This window comes from Lactuca sativa, chromosome 2, assembly GCF_002870075.4.
Source record: "Lactuca sativa cultivar Salinas chromosome 2, Lsat_Salinas_v11, whole genome shotgun sequence".
Taxonomy (NCBI): domain Eukaryota; kingdom Viridiplantae; phylum Streptophyta; class Magnoliopsida; order Asterales; family Asteraceae; genus Lactuca; species Lactuca sativa.
The window spans coordinates 32122348-32129707 of record NC_056624.2 but is presented as its reverse complement, the minus strand read 5'-3'; positions in this window follow the sequence as shown (position 1 = coordinate 32129707).

The following is a 7360-nucleotide window of genomic DNA, read 5'->3' as shown; positions in this document are numbered from 1 at the left end:
AAACTATAAGATTTTTATGTGAAAATACGTTTTTTTTTTGTATAAATATGATTTTATAAAGAAAAAACATATTTGAAACAATTATTTGAGAACAAAAGTTGTAAAAAAACTAAAGTTAGGATGAATTCATAATAAAATTCTAAAATTTGGGCAAAAAGTTTAAAGTTTGTCCAAATTTGTAACAAATTTAAAATCTAGGCCAAAAGTGTAAAATTTAGACCAAATTTGTTATAAATTTTGAAATCTGGGTCAAAAATGTAATTTTTGAAAGTTGGATTGCCTGTTGACTGGGTTGAAGGGTTAAATTGAATACGATTACCGGTATTTGAGACTTAATTGAATAAAAAAAATATAGGAACTAAATCGATTATGAGATCAATATATAGAGAACTTTTTACAGTTTTTTCATATATATATATATATATATATATATATATATATATATATATATATATATATATATATATATATATATATATATATATATATATATATATATATATCAAAAAGAAAAATCTAGCCAACGTTCCGATTTCTTTTTTTTTTTTTTTTTTTTTTTTTTTTTTTTTTTTTTGTTGTTGTTGTTGTTGTTGTTGTTTTTTGTTTTTAAAATGATAATTTTTATGTTCAAAATCACATTTACAATTTTTCTTTTAAATCTATTTCCACAACAGCTCACAGCTGTCAAAATTACTAAAAACGTCCATAATTTTTTAAGCTTTAATTCCATGGAATTTATATACAAAGACTTCATTTGATAAAATTTAGAATTGTTACATCGATTATTTTATATTTGCAATTATATTTCTTCGAAGTTTTTCCAATGAGCAAAAATTATGAGTATATTACACTGAGACCATAAGGTGTCATGGTTTGTTTGACGTTAACACTCCGACGTGTCATATGTTGCCAATGACAAACACTCTTAGGGTGAGAAAAAACCGTACCGTAATTAAAATTAACCGCAAAACCATATAAATCGCAAACGCAATAAAAATCGATGGTGAAGTTTTCTGTTTTTCAAAAACCGCAAATTTGCGGTGCGGTGCGATTATTAGTTTTCAAAAACTGCAAAAAACCGCACGGCATATTATTATATACAATTTTTTTAGTTAATTGTTTATATATTAAATATTAAAAATAAGATAAGTTTCATGAATGAAAAATGGAAAAAATAGTAGAAGACAAAAGTTTTGGAAAAAATATTAAAAGACAAAAGTTTTGGTTTTTTGTTATGTTAACTTTGAAAAATAATGAGATTAGACAAGTTTAAGATATTTATTGTTAATTACCATTGATTTTACATTTTTAATATATTAGTTATTTGTGATTTAAGTTAATTGTCTTATACCTTATGATTTTTATCATTACAAGTAATATGTTTGAATTTTTAGAACCGTTTGAGCTCTAAACTGTGGTAAAAAACCACATAAAATAACCGCACACAATCCATGCGGTTAATAACCGCAACACAAAAAGAAAAACAAAAACGCACTGCAAAAATAACCACTTAATCGCACCGTAAAAATAACTGCACCAAGTGATTTTGAAAAGGGATTAACCGCATTTGCGGTTAATAGTGAGGTTTTAGCTAATAACTGCACCGAAGCGCACCACACTTACTCCTAAACACCGACCCTCAACCCATTGTTTTGTGTGTGGCAATCTTTTAACAACACACGTTTGTCGAAGGCTTTTGTCTCCTTGTCTTCTTTCTCTTTTCCTTTTACCCTATTTTAATTAGTAAGGAATAAATGATACCACATTTCACTCGTAGAGAAATCATAACAAAAATGTCAAATACTTATGTAGCTCCTATATGGAATTAGATTTTGGTACCCAAAAACATCTAACACACCTTTTAGCCTTTAACTATTTGTAAGTAAATCAATCTTATAATTATATTATATAGAAGTTTTTGGCCAAGTATCCAAACACAGTTTTTAATTTTCTAAAACAAAAATTATAAAAGTAAAATAATATATTTGCTAAATTTTCCAATATAAAATTAAATGTAATAGTATATTTTTTTTCTTGAAAATAAAATAAAATAAAAGCTTTATGTAACTAAATTAACTCAAGTTTCTTTTTGCTAGCTTCTTGGTAAAAATAAATAAATAATAATAATAGTTTCCATATCATCACTAATAAATCACATCTTAATCAAATTAATAGAAATTATAAATTCCAGAAACTCAGTTCAAATTTGCATTCCCTTAAAAACCCATAGACCAAATCTAATTTTAAATATAAAATCAAAATCGAAGTTATTTATGTAATATTTACAAGCTTTATTGTCATAAAAGCCAAAAAATAGGTTATTATAGGTTGACGGACTCGAACGCGAGAAATCAAGTTTAGATGACATCCACATTACGACGATGAAATTTATTGCTTTTACTGCAAATATTATATACAATATCTATATACAATTAAAATAAAAAACGCATAAACTTTCACAAATAGTCCTTTAGTTTTTCAGTTTGTCCTTAAAATAGTCTCTATAAAACTTTTTTCCCACTTTTGTTTTTTGTTTCGGCAATTCAATCTTCCTTTCTTTTCCTTTAGATTTTGGCTCTTAAAATGAGTTTCTCTCTGTAGGCTTTCTCCATATCACATTTTGAGATAAACTGCAAAAAAATTATTATTTTTGAAGAAAAACCCCTTTCGTTCTTCACCTTTCTTTTCATTTAGAGTAAGAAGAGGAATTGGGTTTTTGCATAGTTTATCGGCAATTCATTTCTTGATAAATATTTAACTTATTTCCTTTCCTTATAGAATTGAGCTTATTTTTCCACGAGTTAGGGGTTTTGATTTCCTTGCTCCATTTCCTTTATTAAATTCAATTTTTTCCAGGGTTTTTGAGGAATTGGGGTTTTGGGTTCCATGGGTGCTAGTCTTAATTTGTTTCCGTGTTCTATATAAGAAGGGATATGGATGAAAATGAAAAAAAAGTGAGGGATGTCGAAGAAAAATCGTGTTTTCAAGTTTCATTAATGGAAAGAAAGTGAGGGGAATGAAAAGATTTTGAAGTCATATTTTCCTTCAAAATTGGGTGGATTTAGGGAAAAAGTGAGGAAAAAAAATCTTTATATTTATTTTCTTTTGCTCGGAACACAAAAATTTTAAATTTTCCTCTCATTTCTTTTCATTTCCTCCGAACTCGAGAACACGAAATAAACAAAATATTTCTTCCCCTTGCAGTTACCAACCAGAACGACAATTCAATGTTGCTAAATCCGATGATAACGATTCCGTTTAGGAATAACGTTAACTTCCAATACCGGTCTGATTCTAAATGTTAGTATATGTCTTTCTTCTTCTTGTGTGCCTTTTAAAGGGTAGAATTGTAATTTTTTTCATAGGTTTATGTGTGTGTATCTGTGTGTTTTTATGGGTTATGTATATCATAGCCCATAAAAAGATTAATGTAAATCAAAGGGTCTTAGAAGTGAGTAGGGATCAACCATATGCTATACAAATCTCCTACAATCTGTAAAACATAACACAAATCAATTATATAATAAGTTGAATTTTAATCTAAAATCTGATCTAGTATTTGTTTGTATGCTAAAACCATTTACTATGTGAGTTTTTAAGTTGGGCATGGTATATATGAGAAATATTTACCAATTACTAGTAGTTTGAAAAGTAATTAGATCAAGTGAAATAAGGAGCAGAAAACCATTTACGTTAAGGGAGTGACCGAATATTCAACTTTAATAAAATAAAACCATTGTTATTAGAATGTTCTACTCAACCAAGCGAGAATTTTAGCGAAAAAGAAATTACAGAAGAGGAATTCCAATTTTTCAGAAAAAACAAGAGATTAAATCGAAATTCAATTTTGCACCACAATCAAAGGTTAAATACGCATAACACGCCTTGTGGAATCTATTCTACCGAGGATACAACATTATGTCATTATCACAAATTTACCTGTTCTTCATAAGCTTTTGAAGGGGTCCGATCTCCTTCCAAGTATCGTTCTTTTGTAAGAAATCAAACATGAATGCGTTGTTTTTTAATTTAAGGGCTAAATGTGACATATACTTTACTCCCTTTACTTTTAACTTTTATTATCTTAGTCCGTCTACATTCAAGTATTCGCAACTATGTCTATATACATTCTTTTAAGAATAATCTAATTACCATTTGTTTTTCCTTTGCTTCATTTTGTAAAATTATATATATATATATATATATATATATATATATATATATATATATATATATATATATATATATATATATACTTGCATCGATTAGTAAAGTTTCTTTGAAAACCTGGTTATCTTTGAAAAGTACATTAGTTTTAACATATTTATAAAACTAATAAGTAGTAAATCAATTACTAGAGTAAATTTCCATAATCTAAGTTTGCGAGTTCCATAACCATACAATAGACTAGATAAAACTCATAATGGGGCCAATATCATTTTATGACTTTTGTCACCTATGGACCAATCGGTCCCACTGTAGCTAGCAGCTAGGTGCGGGGTTGTCAATCCTGTATAAATCTATACACTCAAATCACGTTCTCCCTCCAGGAGATTCTGGTTACAGGGGTAGTCCTACACTCTCGTAACTAGGGGGAGTGTTACCAAGGACATGTCTCCAAACTTAAGATTAATGTTATTAGTCCATCACTCTCGTATCTAGGGGGAGTGTTACCAAGGACGTATCAACAGTTGTAAGTTTAATGTTATTGGTCCTCACTCTCGTATCTAGGGGGAGTGTTACCAAGGACTCTTTTGTTATTCATCCTTCACTCCGTAACTAGGGGGAGTGTTACCAAGGATGTGTTAAGTATGTTAAGATTATCAATTTTACCAATAATGAATAGGAAAATCATTTGTGAAATATAAAATATGACATTTTATAATAAGTTTCACAAATTTATCTGAAAAGTTAACTCTACAAGTTAAACGGTTTCCTGTGTTAAAAGCATACTGAATATGAAACATTTCATACAAAATAATAAGTTTGAGTACAAGATTTCCTTGTACTTTTGCTTGTATTCCCCCCTGAAAACATGAAAATACGGAAAAAGGTGTAGGTGTATGAACTCACCAGACGAGAAATGTGCCGGTTGGATGCTAAGTGTCAGTTTAGGGCTCGAATACGCGCGAGTATCCTATGTAACATGAAGAGATACATAATTGTATCTAAGTAGACTTTGAACTACTAATTAAGTAGGATAGTACATTCTGAGACACGAAAACACTTTATCTCAAGTATTAGGAAGGATCCGGGTGGCATCTAAGGGAGTATAGGGCCTAGATATGGAGTTTGCTCTTCAAGAGTAAACTCTTAGGGGAGTTTTCGGCACAATGACCACATCCCCATGAGTTTACGGCCGTAAACTCATGGGTGGTTTGTTCTTGGATGTTCAAAGGTCTTATAACACTTGTGGAATTAGGCTAGGATCAATTCTAGGGCATAGGAAGTGGTTAAGTCCTCAAATGGACCACTTTGGGGAGTTCACAGCTGTAAACATAGAGTTTACGGCTGTAAACTCTTACTTCGCCCTTTCTTTTGTGTTTTGATGGTTCTAGGTTAAGCACACATGATTCTAGTCCAATGTACAAGCCATGGAAGGAAGTTAGGGCCAAGGAACCAATCCTTGGGGGGTTTACGGCCGTAATCTCCTAAGGTTGTGGTTTCCTTCTTGTTTTAGGCCCCTACTTTGATGGTGGTTGCTTCTAGACATTAATCCAAGCCATAGGAAGTGTTTAAGGGGCAATTTAACACCTTAAAAGGTGTTCACGACCTATGAATAGGGGTTTCGGTCCAAGAATGTTCTTGGGCCGTAAACTCATGTTTACTCCCCAAATGGTAAGATTTTGGTGTTCTAAGTCCATTCATGCAAGCCCCTAAGTCATAACTAAGCACTATAAGTGATTTGGAAGGGTTTCGGGGCTCCAAAACCCATTTATGGGTGTTTACGGTCTGGGGCTGTTCCAGGGCTGTAAACACATCAATTTTCACACATTTGGATGATTTAAACATGAATTTGTAGGTTAAACAAGCTAAACTACAAGCTAGGATAGATCACTTACCAATTTGGAGCTTGAAAGGGGTGTTTTTAGATCAAATTTGAGTTGTAGAGAGAGATTAGTGAAAGAGCGTGTTAAGAGGGTGGAAAAGCTTCAAATGGAGGTCTAATCACCCTTATATAGGGTTTGAGTTTGGGGTCTGGTGGGAATCTACCCGATACCGATGTTAAACGGAGCTTTTGGTCGTACCCGATTAAGTTGTCGTAACCCGACGTGGTCATGAATTAGAAACTTTTAAAAAGAATGTCGAGGGTGTTTCAAGTCTTTCTAATGCGTTTGGACACTCATGAAGTTATGATAAAAATCTCAAATTAAATAACCTAATTCAAAATGTTAACGGAACAATCTATAAAGACGAGTTTTATTGACAAATACGGATTACAATGATGGAATAAACTTCGGGTTGTCACATTATCCCCCTGTTAGAGGGAATTTCGTCCCGGAATTTAGAATTTAAGATACAAATCATGGATTTGGAAAGAGATGCGGATATTTATGTTTCATCGAGTCTTCACGCTCCCAAGTGAATTCAGGTCCTCGCTTGGCTTTCCAGCAAACCTTCACTATCGGGATGCGGCTTTGTTTCGTACGTTTGATCTCTTGATCCATGATTTCGATTGGTTCTTCTATAAAGTCTAGGTTCTCGTTGATCTGATTTCATCAAGAGGGATCATGAGGGTTTCATCGGATAGGCATTTCTTAAGATTTGAGACATGGAATACAGGATGGATGTTGCTAAGCTCTTGGGGTAATCAGAGTTTATAGGCTACAGGACCGATCCTATCGAGGATCGCGAAAGGTCCAATGTACCTCAGGTTAAGTTTTCCGCACTTTCCAAAATGTATCATGCCTTTCCAGGGCGAGACCTTCAATAGGACATGATCTCCAACCTGGAATTCCAGAGGTTTCCATCGTTTATTGGCGTAGCTCTTCTATCTGTCTCGTGAAGCTTTCAGTCGTTCTTGGATTTGGATGATCTTCTAGGTGGTTTCATGGATGATTTCAGGACCAGTGAGAGCACTGTCGGGGACTCGACCCTTAGCCAGCTGCGTGTCCCCTACTTCAGCCCAGCACAGAGGGGATCTGCACTTTTGACCGTAGAGGGCTTCGAATGGGGCAGCCTTGATGCTAGAGTGGTAGCTGTTGTTATACGAGAGCTCGATCAAGGGTAAATGAGTGTCCCACGACTTTTTGAAATCGATGACACATGGTCTCAATATGACTTCCAGGGTTTGGATAGTTCTCTCACTCTGTCCATCTGTCTGAGGATGATAAGCCGTGCTTATGTCTAGTTTAGTTCC